The sequence below is a fragment of the Nuphar pumila genome, chromosome 7, assembly GCF_984573655.1.
Source record: "Nuphar pumila chromosome 7, dmNupPumi1.hap1.1, whole genome shotgun sequence".
In the NCBI taxonomy this organism is placed as follows: Eukaryota; Viridiplantae; Streptophyta; class Magnoliopsida; order Nymphaeales; family Nymphaeaceae; genus Nuphar; species Nuphar pumila.
In genome coordinates this window covers 97,075,781-97,088,804 of record NC_143255.1, presented here as the reverse complement: position 1 = coordinate 97,088,804, position 13,024 = coordinate 97,075,781, and the positions used below count along the sequence as shown (strand labels likewise).

At 36.0% G+C, this 13,024-nt stretch overlaps 1 protein-coding gene and 1 long non-coding RNA gene across 4 annotated transcripts in view; one reads left to right on the top strand and one right to left on the bottom strand.

Annotated features, from left to right (window-relative positions):
* Positions 1 to 13,024, bottom strand: part of LOC149832564 (uncharacterized) — a 74,055-nt gene that overhangs the window by 51,538 nt on the left and 9,493 nt on the right. The gene's annotated exons all lie outside the window — the stretch shown is intronic.
* Positions 6,116 to 6,660, top strand: LOC149832565 (uncharacterized). Its single transcript, XR_016433353.1, has 2 exons — positions 6,116 to 6,157; positions 6,445 to 6,660. It is a non-coding gene; the product is annotated as an uncharacterized LOC149832565 (long non-coding RNA).

The window sequence follows — 13,024 nt, the reverse complement described above, 5'->3', positions numbered from 1 at the left end:
ATCATTCTTTATCAAATATCAACACACACTTCCACCAGAATTTGTTGTCCAACACATCCCATATTCAAAAGTTGATTTTTGGGTCTATGGGACCCATCTCCCACCGAATTTTAATTTTTCTAACTTCAAAGTTCTTTTGGCTGGATCTTCACTTCAGAAAATGATTTTTCAATTTGCCCAAAATTTTTCACAAATAGGACAAATAACCCAGTACCGATTTTTTTCCCTATGCCTTTTATCTATTCATGCCTTCCACCAAAAAAGTACTTGATGCATTTGCATAAAGTGGATAACCAAAAGCAGGTTCGTGATATTCTCAAAGGAAAAGGTTCATTCATGCCATTGATATCTACTTGAGGAGCAGCAATGAAGGCAATAATAAATAAGAAAGAGGCAGTTAATAGGATAAGGACCATTAGAACATTAAACATCAAATGCAAGGATAATTTTGAATGCTGGTTATCCAGCTGCAGACAAACCCATGAGACATACTTTTGCACCTCTACGAAAACGCAGACAAGGGAAGATCTTCGCTTATTCAATCATCAGAAGCCCCTAACTCCAAGAACACAAGTTCTCCATACATGAATGGACAACAGAAGGCTTATTATTCAACAGTACATGTCCTGTATGCTTTTTTGACCATTCTCACCCTAAGCTATAAGCTAGTGTTAGACCCTCCAGAATTTTCGAGTCCGAGGTAGGTGGTTCGAAAGAAGGTCCGGATTTCCGACGGACAGGAATTGCAATTTGAGCTCGAATGACTCAAGATGATTGAACCTGCTATTTTTTTATCATAGGACCTGTGGTACATGTTTATATATATATATATATATATATATATATATATATATATATATATATATATATATATATATATATATTTCTTGATGTAATTTAGTCTACCACTAGGGGCATTTTCATTATTTCATACAGGGTATTTTTGTAATTTAATCTGTCAATCAGGGTATTTTGGTCATTTCATACAGGGATATTTTGGTGTTTTAGTCTGCCCACCAAGGCCATTTTAATCATTTCATACATGGGTATTGTTATCATTACACCCATTATAGAAGTTGGGCCATCTCTCATCGGTCATAAATATGACCATTGGGAGCTCCCCAAGATCTATAACGGGAGCCTCCTTGATCTCTCATTTGTACATAAATAAGGCTCAAAGGCCTTTGTATTCTATAAGCTTTTCTAAAAGCTATTCATCAATAAAACAATTTTTTGTATGTGTGTTCTTGTCTCTTTTGAGACTATTTAGCACTTTTGTGCCTGTGTTGGGCCATTGTGCATTATATTCTTTCTTGGTGATCGTGTGTTCATGATTGAATCATTCTCATTGGAGGCTTCCATGCACTTCGTTTCATGGTTTGAGACTCGCATATTCCGGTATGTATTTTCTTTGAATTTTCTACTTTAATTATTTATAGTATATATTTAAAAATGTGTTTGAAATATTATGGTTATTTATTAAATATGTTAAAAATGAATATGTTTTCAAATTAATTAAAATTAGAAATTTTAGAAATGATTGTCTTTTGATATATGTTTTTGCGTAAGCATGTTTACTTGAAATATATGTTCCGATTATGAATATGTATATTTTTTTTAAAATATCATCATTGAAATTATATTTTGCAAGAAAATGTGGTTTCTTAAAAATCTTAAATATTATGCTTATTCATGTTGTTTGCAAAATACTATTTTTTTGTTGTATGTATTATCGTAATGATCATTGGTGGCTTTAAGCATGTGTCAAAGCATGCTTTTTAGGCATATTATGTGAATTTCATGTCAAAAATATGTTCCTTAAGAACTTTAGATTCTTGTATGATGTATACATTGAGTCATCATGATTTTAAATTCTTTGGTAATACCATGAATATTTTGTTTGCTCTCATATCGACATGCTCATGTCCCATATTTTTATGATTATGTGGTTATAAGTTACTAGATTATCTTATTGCTTTGAGTATTCATGATTGGTGGTAATTATGTATGATCTTGAATTTATATATGGTTCTTTGAGAATCTTTATATGTTTTTTCCTTAATATTACAAGTCATTGTTGTCCCATAGTAGACTTATCATCTAAATTGAGCTATCTTTCGATATAGCTTGCTTATATTGGTCATGATTATTCATCATTGTTAGTGATATAATCTTGATGGACTTTGCTTGTAGAAGATATTAATTGATATCTTGTTTTGCACATGATTTATCTATCTATATTAGGTTTGATTGAGAACTTTGTTTTTTCAAATTGATTCATATGTATAAGCTCTCATATTTGGAAATTGGTGTGCTTATATCCCTTTCTTATGGCATTTGTTTTATCCATTACAGAATTTTATAAAATGCATCACTTTTTTAGCCTTTTTATTGGGTCAAAGTTGTCCATTGATGTGAGTTATGTGTGCACCTCAAGTCATTTTATCAGTCAGAATTATCAAGTTTATGAGTGTTGCGTTGACACTTGTCTTGTGTTTGATTGAAAGTTGATTGGCCTCTGGATCCATGTTGCTTTTATTGAACCAGACATGTTTCTTGAGGTGAATTGTGTGTACCTTGGTTTTCGTCAGTTTAGATTGTCGGCCTATAGTTTGGCTTGGCTTTAATTGACGGTTGTTTGATCTCAGGTTTTATGAGTATGTTGTATCACTCATTTGTATATTTGGTCATTGTTATTATGATGGATGCTTATAATTATGTTTATCTATGATGGCTATCTGTTTTTGAAACCACAGTGTTTCAAAAGTTTGTAAAATTTAATATCCCTGCCTTAATTTAAATGCATAAAGTTAAATCCCTTTGTTGTTGGTTCTTTTTTAGTTTTCACATCTTATGATGATTGTGGAGTTTGCTTAGTATGTTTGACTTTCTCATTTTGACGTATTGGGATATTATGCATGCATGATTATTTAATAACATGTGCTTTTGTGCCCAAATTCTCCAATCAATGTCTACTAAATATTTGTTGATTTTGTGATTATATTCTTCTAAATTAGATCCTTTAAAGTATGATCATCTTATATATGTTTTCTATTTCTTCAAAACTGTTTTTAAACCTTTTTTATTATGTTTAAAATTTTGTGCTTAAAATTATTAAAAACATTGTCTTAACACTCATCTTTTTTTATACTCTCTCTCTCTCTCTCTCTCTCTCTCTCTCTCTCTCTCTCTATATATATATATATATATATATATATATATCCTTGTGTATGTCGGCAAGTATTGATGATATTGAAGATCCTAAAGACTTTTCGTATAATAGAGCATATGATTGAAGATCAAGGGCACCCTTTAAGAAAACATCAAATATAAGAACTTGAAGGAGTCAATGAAGACTTTTTATGTAATGGGTTCTTTTTTCAGTAATTGCAAACTTATTGTGAGTCACCATAAGTTTGAGGGGGAGCGTTAATATATATATATATGAAGAATGAAAATCTACTCACTATCAAACTACCCCTGTATTGGATTTTCTAACAAACAAAGCAGTGTCAGTAAAGCAAGAAGAAAATCCATTTTCCAACATTACCGAGTTAAATCTATCATATCAAGCCTTAAGGGCTTGTTTTACGCCATAGAGCGCTTTCCTAAGATGGAGCATTTTTCCTTTGGAAGTCTCCATTCCAGGTGGAGCATCCATATAAACTTCCTCATTCAAATCACCATTCAGGAAGGCATTCTTAACATCCATTTGATAGATGTTCCAATTGTTAATTGATGCAACAATGATGAGACATCGAACTGTGACCATTCAGGCCACAGGCGCAAAAGTTTCTTCATAGTCAATCTCATCCTCTTGACTATAATCATTGGCAACCAATCGAGCCTTATATCTCTCAAGAGATCCACCGCTCTTAGTTTTAACTTTAAAAACCCATCTACACCCTATTGTTTTCTTACCCTTAGGAAGAACTTGAAATTCCCATGTCTTAGCTCTTTTCAGAGCTCCGAGTTCACTTTCCATCGCAACTATTCATTCAGGACTTTTACTAGCTTCTGCAAAGTTTCTAGGTTCTACGTAGGAGTGAATGGCACTAAGACATGCTCTATATCTAGGTGAAAAAGAATCATATGATATGAACCTAGAGGAAACTTTTCTGTGTCTTTCGGTTCTATGAAGATTTTCCTCACCTTGAAGAATAGTTTGACTATCATCATATCTTTCAAGAGCACTTCTAAAACTGCTCCTATCTCTATGAGTATAGGTGATGGGATCTCTAGATGGCCCTTCATCAATAGATTAGTGAGAGGAGTAAAGTGGAGAAATGATTTCCTTAATATCAATATCACTTGAGTCATTCTGATTTGACTCATCATCACTAGAATCATCATCTTTGGCTAATAGTTCAAACAAAAAAGAATAATCAACATTTTCATTATGTCAACATTTTCATTATGTAATTCTGGACTTTCAAAACCACTAAGATTTTCCAAAAAACTCACATTTTTGGAAACATAAAGTTTGTCATTTTTAATGTCATAACATCGAAAACCCTTATGGGTTTCAGAATAACCAAGAAAGGCACACGGAATGGCCTTTTGAGAAAAGCTTATCATTTTTATCTGTAAGGACCAAGCACTTGTTAAAACATGTAATAATACCATAATACCCGATAGGGGTATTATGGTCTTTTCACAAAGTACCCAATAAGGGTACTTATTTTATTTCTTTTATTTTACTGTTTTTTATTTTTGTTTTTATTTTTTAAAATGTATTTTTTGGATACCGAAAAGGGGCCCAACAATGGAGTCGTTGGGGCCCCCAACGGTCACATTTGTGACCGTTGGGGGCTCCCAACGACTCTATTGGGAGCTCCTTTGGTCTCCTTTTCTTATAAATAGGGGGAACCCCCCTTGTATGTTGTATTGCTCTCTAGAGCTCCTCTTCAATAATAGTGATATTATTTTTCATGTGTGTAGCCTTTTTATAAGGCCCTTCGTATATCCCTTAGTGGATTTCCTCTCTTGTGCTTGTTGCACTTGTCCGTGTGGGACATAGTGAATGCTTTAGCATTCTTGGTTTCTTCCGCATATTTCATTACATGGTATCAGAGACATACGATCTTCTAAAGGTAAAATCGTGTCTCTCTCTACTTCCTTTCTTTCTCACATCTTCATTGTGTAGCAATGGAAGTCAAGATCGATCTATCATTCAAACTCAATGGGAAAAATTACATGATGTGGGCATCCGCAATGGAGAATAATCTCAAAGGCAAGAAGCTGTGGGGTTATGTAATGGGAACCGTTCCGGAACCCCAACTTAAGCTCACAAAGATGGAAGGAGATCAAGAGAAAGAACTTGAAGGCGATGCTCGTCTCAAGGCCATTGAAGATTATAATCATCAAATGGAAGATTGGGAGAGCAACCATGCAAAAATCCTAGCATGGTTTATGAATAATGTCGAACTCAAGGTATGTGCAAATATTGCAAAATTCCGCCGGGCAAATGAAGCTTGGTTTTTTATGAAGGGTATGTTTACCCAAAATGATCTTGCAAGAGCTTATTTTTTGCAAAAAAAAGTAAGAACCACAAAACAAGGTGACATGAGCATACAAGATTATTATAGTGCTCTAAATCCTTTGTGGGATGAATTGGCTCTTTTAGAGCCTAAATGGGTGGCTATGGAGGATGTGGTACTAAGACAAAAACAAATGGAACAAGATAGATTGTTTCAATTTTTATTTGGGCTTCGTTCCAAATTTGAACAAGTGAGATCCTCACTTCTCCATAGATCCACGTTTCCTCCCTTAGAAGAGGCTATTGCCGAGATTACTCAAGAAGAGACTAGGCATAGCATGGGTAAAAGCATAGAGGAAGTTCTTGCTGTATCTAAACCCGGCAATCATGTTAAAACATACAAACCACCTCATTTTGGTAAGCAAGGGAGTGGTGGAAGAAAAATGATTATATGTCATCATTGTTATGAGCCGGGACATATTAAACCCGTTTGCCCAAAGCTAAATGGGGCATTCAAGCCAAAGGTGGCTTCCGTTGAAGAATCCACCACCAAAGAAGATGACGGCAAGAACGGGGATCTCAAAGATACTCTTGGACAAATCTCCTTGGCTCTCCAACAAATCCTAAAGGTCACTTCTTCCACCTCCGGTGCCGCCATTGCCTCATCATCACCTCCCGGTACGTACTCTTGGATTTTAGATTTCGGAGCCTCTTTTCACATGACTCCTCATGAAAATGCATTAACCAATGTGCACACCAATTCAAAATTATCTTGTGTCTCTACGGCCGATGGAATTTTTCTCAAAATAAATGGTATTGGAACTCTTGATTCTAAAAATATTCAAAATTTTCTTGTTCCAAAAGTTAGAATAGTTCCTAAATTAAATCTTAACCTCTTTTTCGTTTCTCAAATAGCCGACCATGGATGTGAAATATCTTTCTCATCCCAAAGGTGCTTTGTGCAGGATCTCCGGTCCGGGAAGCGGATTGGGCAAGGCCATAGGAAGGGAGACCTTTATTTTATGGATAACTTAACACTTCCAAATACCTCATTTTGTACTTATGTCCAAGACAAAAATATTGAAACTTGGCATAAAAGGCTTGGACACCCAAGTTACTCTAAAATGTATCTTTTTCCTTTTGGAAACAAGTTTTGTAAAGAAAAAGATATCAATTGCAAAGATTGCATTTTTGGAAAAATGAAGTCTATTCCTTTTCCTATTAGAACCTTTGTGACAACAAGACCTTTTGAATTGGTGCATTCCGATGTATGGGGACCATCTCCGGTTTTATCCAAAGGTGGTTATTCGTATTATGTTACGTTTATTGATGATTATACTAGATACGTATGGATTTATTTTCTTAATGTTAAATCGGAAGTTTTTAACTTCTTCAAAGAATTTCATGCAAAAGTTCAAAATCAATTTCAAAGTCAAATATCCATTCTTAGATCCGATTCGGGTGGAGAGTACTTATCAAATGATTTTCAATCATATCTAAAACAACATGGCATTTGTCATCAAAAATCTTGTCCAAGAACTCCTCAACAAAACGGTCTAGCGGAGAGAAAACAGACATATTTTAGAAACCACTAGATCCTTACTCATTTCTAAAAATATTCCTAAAAATTTTTGGGCCGAAGCCGTGTTAACATCCACCTATTTAATCAATAGGATGTCATCTTCAAAATTGAACAATATCTCTCCTTATGAAAAACTTTTTAATATGACACCCGACTACAATCGTCTTCGTATTTTTGGGTGTAAATGCTTTGTTCTTTTGCATAAAAGAGATAAATTGTCACCTAAAGCAATAGAATCGTATTTTTAGGATATGGTGAAAATCAAAAGGGCTATAGATACTTTGACTATAAGAACAATAAATTATTTGTCTCCAAAGATGTGACTTTTTTAGAAGATGAAAATGGATTTGAAATTTTGGAAAAACCAAATGAAATTGATTATATGTTTATCAATGATCTTTTAGAAGACTCAAATGATGATCTTTTGAGCCATCCGGAATCTTTAGAAAATACTCATGATAATGGTGTATCACCAACTAATGGTGACAATCTCCAAGTATACACTCGGCGTGAGGAAGCACAACCAATTAGTGCTTTAGAAAAATTCTTGCGGCTTAATGAACCCCTAGAAGAAACCTCTCTTAGGCGTTCTTCTAGACAATCCATTCCACCAAATAGGTTTGTCTCATATGAAACTCTCTCACCTAAATATAGAGCTTGTCTAATTGCCTTGCATTCTTACTATGAACCTTCCCACTATAATCAAGCAAAAAATATTCTTCATTGGGTTGAAGCAATAAAAATTGAACTAGATGCTTTAAATAAGGCTAAAACTTGGGAAATAGTTCATCTTCCTCCAAATAAAAAAGCTATAGGATGTCGATGGGTCTACAAAGTCAAAACAAAAAGTGATGGTTCCCTAGAACGTTATAAAGCTAGATTAGTTGCTAAGGGATATTCACAAGAATATGGCATCGATTATGAGGAAACTTTTGCCCCCGTGGCTCGCATGACAAGTGTTAGAACTCTAATAGCAGTAGCATCATCTAAGAAATGGCCTATATTTCAATTAGATGTTAAAAATGCCTTTCTTAATGGTCAGTTGAATGAAGAAGTATATATGGACCCTCCGCCGGGAATTAATGTTAACCAAGGTCAAACTCTTCGGTTACTAAAAGCTTTATATGGTCTTAAACAAGCCCCTAAGGCTTGGTATGATAGATTTAGTGCTATCATGTTAAAATTGGGATTTCGTTCATGTTATACTGACACTGCTCTTTTTGTTAAACGTGCAGGTAATAGTATCATCATCCTTCTGCTTTATGTTGATGATATGATCATCACTGGCAATGATGAAAGTGGTATTCTTAATGTTAAAAATATGTTAAAACATAATTTTGATATGTCTGATCTGGGTTTTCTCAGGAATTTTCTTGGTATAGAAGTAGCATACTCTCCTCGAGGGTATATATTGTCACAGATGAAGCTTGCTGCAGACATATGTTCCAAATCTGGGATCTCAGATGACAAAAAGGTAGAGACTCCCGAGGTTATCAATGCTAAACTACGACTGGAGGATGGAGTTCTGTTGGATGATCCTACGCCCTACAGGCAACTCATAGGCTCCCTCACCTATCTAACTATCACCAGGCCGGATATTGCTCATGTTGTGCACTCTGCAAGCCAATTTCAGCATGCTCCTACATCTGTGCATATGAGTGCTGTGCTCAGGATCATTCGATACATTTAAAATACTTTGACTAAAGGGCTATTCCTATCCTCACTCTCGTCCTTAGATTTACTAGCTTATACTGATGCTGACTGGGGGGGGGAACCCAAATGATCGAATCTCAACTACTGGCTTTTGTGTTTTCCTAGGAGATTCGCTAATTGCTTGGAGGTGCAAGAAACAGCAGAAAGTCTCGTTGTCTTCTACTGAAGCAGAATACAGGGCTATGGCAACTACTACAATGGAGCTTGTGTGGCTTCGAAGTCTTCTTCAAGATATGGGAGTCGAAATTACCGGTGCTTCGAAGCTTTGTTGCGACAACAAAAGTGTCACCTACATTGCCAGCAACCACACCTTTCATGAGAGGACTAAACATATTGAAATGGACTGTCATTATGTACGCGATGAATATCTTCGTGGGACAGTTACACTGCCATATGTCACTTCAGAATATCAACTTGCAGATTTCTTTACCAAAGCCCTACCTGCTCCTCGCTTCTTGTTCCTTCTTGGCAAACTTTCGGTCATTCCCCCGTAAAGTTTGAGGGGGGGTGTTAAAACATATGTAATAATACCATAATACCCGATAGGGGTATTATGGTCTTTTCACAAAGTACCCAATAAGGGTACTTATTTTATTTCTTTTATTTTACTGCTTTTTATTTTTGTTTTTATTTTTTAAAATGTATTTTTTGGATACCGAAAAGGGGCCCCACAATGGAGTCGTTGGGGCCCCCAACGATCACATTTGTGACCGTTGGGGGCTCCCAACGACTCTATTGGGAGCCCCTTTGGTCTCCTTTTCTTATAAATAGGGGGAACCCCCCTTGTATGTTGTATTGCTCTCTAGAGCTCCTCTTCAATAATAGTGATATTATTTTTCATGTGTGTAGCCTTTTTATAAGGCCCTTCGTATATCCCTTAGTGGATTTCCTCTCTTGTGCTTGTTGCACTTGTCCGTGTGGGACATAGTGAATGCTTTAGCATTCTTGGTTTCTTCCGCATATTTCATTACAGCACTTACATCCAAACACCCTTAATCAGGTTCTTTTTCATACAACTTTTCAAAAGGAGAAATTTTACTCAAATTCTTCGATGGAAGTCTGTTTATGAGATACACCAAGGGCGAAATGAGCAAGGTTCTAGTTGTTTCAATAATATGCCTATGCTTCCGTTCGGCTAACCCATTTTGTTGTGGGGTTTTCGGGCAAGATTTCTGATGGATAATACCATAACTTTCAAGGTAACTCTTGAATTCATTTAAAAGGTATTCACCACCAGAGTCAGAATTTTTAAACTTCCATTAAATTGATTTAAAATCATCATATGAAACGTTTTAAACATTGAAAAAACTTCATGTTTATGTTTAAGAAAGTATATCCAACAAAACCTAGTGTAATCATCCACGAAAACAACATAATACGAGAATCCGCCTTTAGATATCACAGGAGCGGGTCCCCATACATCGGAATGAACAATTTCAAAGGGCTTTGTTGAAAACATGGATCTTTGAGAAAAATGTAGACTTTTCATTTTCCCAAGAATACAATCATTACAAACAAAATCTCCTCTACAAAGATGTTTAATAAAAGGCAAATAAGAGATTTTAACAATGTTGGGATGTCCCAGTCTCTTATGCCATACATGAATATCTTTGTTTTGAACAACATTACAAAATTGATTCTTGAGAACTTGAAGAAAGTCAATGTAGTAGAGTTCGCCTCTCCTAGAGTCTTCCCCAATCAATCTCCCGGACTGGTGATCCTGAATCCAACATTTATCAGAAGTAAATTTTACATCGCAACCATGATCCGAGAGTTGAGAGACCGAAACTAAATTTAAATTTAGTTTTGGTATAAGATGAATTTTAGGGATAAAAAATTATTGTTTTTCAAATTTTACTATTCCTTTAATTTCAAGAGGTGTTCCATCTGTCGTTGAGACAAAAGATGGAAGAGGATTTTTAGAAAAATCGAAAAGGGAGCAAACACTTGGAGTCATATGAAAAGATGCGCCCGAATCTAAAAGCCAAGATATCTTACCGGAAGGTGGAGAGGTAGACATAGCGGCTCCGGAAGTTCCTCCCTTGAGAAGAGGTTGCAAAGCTTCTACAATTTGATGAAGAGAAAGAGACCCATTTGATGATGATGGTCGTTCATCTTGTTGAGATGACATGGCCATAGCAAGTATTTTCTTCCATTTTGGGCATATAGGTTTAATGTGTTCCGGTTCTTTACAAAAATAACATGTAAGTTTGTTATAGTCCTTCTTTACTCCTTGACCAATTGAGTTTTGATTCTTGAAGTGAGGAGGCTTATAAGTTTTCAAATTGCTCCCCGGTCTTGATACGGCATTAGCGTCTTCATTTTCTTCATTACTTGAAGTAGCAAAAACACTTGAATTGTTTTTGCTAAAGTTCATACGAGTTTCCTCCCCACTTAGCTTTGTAATGACATCTTCAAGAGAGGGGAAACGAAGGAGGAAAGGAGAGAGGACCGAATTTGCTCGAACTCGGGTCTAAGGCCATTCAAAAAATTAAAAAAATGATCATCTTTCAATTGTTTGTATCTAAGCTCAATAGCTTCTCCACTCCACTTAGGCTCAAGCATTGTGAGTTCATCCCATATGAACGACAATTCCACAAAGTATTCTCTTATGGACATCTCATTTTGTTGAAGGGTCAAAGCCCTTTTTTGGAGATACTACTTGTGTGACAAGTCTCTTGACGTGTACATTTTTTCTAGATAATGTCAAGCTTTCGATGTTTTCTTGAATTTAATAATGTTGGTATTTATCTTTGTTTCAACCGTTGAAATCATCCAAGAAAGAATTTTGAAATTTTTTATTTCTCATTCTTTATGTTTCTTGGAGTATTCCTCAATAGCTTTATTCCTCTCTTCTCCTTCGAGAATTTTGATTTCGCCTTTCTCTAGCAAAGTAATCCTTGGTTCGGGTTCCGGTATAGAACCAAGAACGTATCCCCAAAGACCATTACCTTTTATTTGAGCTTCCATGTTCCTGGCTCAAACATGATAGTTTGAGCCATTCAATTTGAAGCCAAGAGAGAAATGGGAGTCTTTTTCGCCTATTAGAGAGGATAGAAGTTGAAAAATAATACGTACCTCAAAAAACTTTCATACCTTCCTTAACAAAAGAGACTCCCAAAATATTGCCCGAAGAAGGTTATCCACTTCAAACGCCAATAGCTTGAAGGCACGTTTTTCGAGACATTCAAAAAACAAATAAATGTACGAACCTCCTTCTTCAACCAAGCTCTGATACCATGTAAAAGTATCTTCAACAAGATACTAATAGCAATATTACAATATTCTTGGAAACAAATGCGTACACATACGCACAACAAGAACACTTGAAACACTTGTGCACAAAAAGCACAACACAAACTCACAAATGTGCAAAAGCATACCCAAGAGTCATAAGATTGAAAGGGAGCTTGGGCTATAATCCCAAAAGCTTAAGGAATACACAAGGGGAGAGCCCCTATAAATAGAGGAGGTGGAGTCCTTGGAGAGTCTCCACCTCTAGCCGTTGGAGCAGAGTTACCGGAAGCGCCTAGGTATATGGGGAAGCGCGCTTCCCCGATATGCGCTTCGGAAGCGCGAAACGTCACGCTTCCGAAACGCGTGGGGAAGTGTCCCCCTTTTATGGGAAACATGTTTTCCTTTTATGGGAAACATGCTTCCCATTTATGGGAAGCGCGCTTCCCATTTATGGCAAGCGTGCTTCCCCCTCGCTTCCCCCATTTTTTCATTTTTTTTGCTTCCCCCTCGCTTCCGGTTCGCTTCCTAGGTCGCTTTCGAGACGGTTCATAATTTTCTTCTAAGTGGTCCCCCGCTTCCCCGCTTCCTAAATTTTTGAAAGTGCCTCGCTTCCCGCTTCTCGTATCGCTTCCCGCTTCCTCGATTGGTAACTCTGCGTTGGAGCCCCTTCCAACGGTCACAAATGTGACCGTTCGAAGGGGCCCAACGACTAGATGGTGAGCCCCTCCAAGGTGCTTTCCACCTTTTACAAAAAGCACCAAAAAGAATAAAAGAATAAAAGAAAATTAGAAAAACATATTTTAAAAAGAATATGTTGTAAAAAGACTAAACTACCCCTACGGCTAAACAGTTAGAAATATATATTTTATATATATAATAAGTAGATATATATACATATTTATTAATATATGTATATGTATTACCTTATATATATAAAATATATATATTACATTGCATGATTAGATTACATAATTTAACAGTCACATGCGTGCGGGGGTGCGGCACTTTCAAAA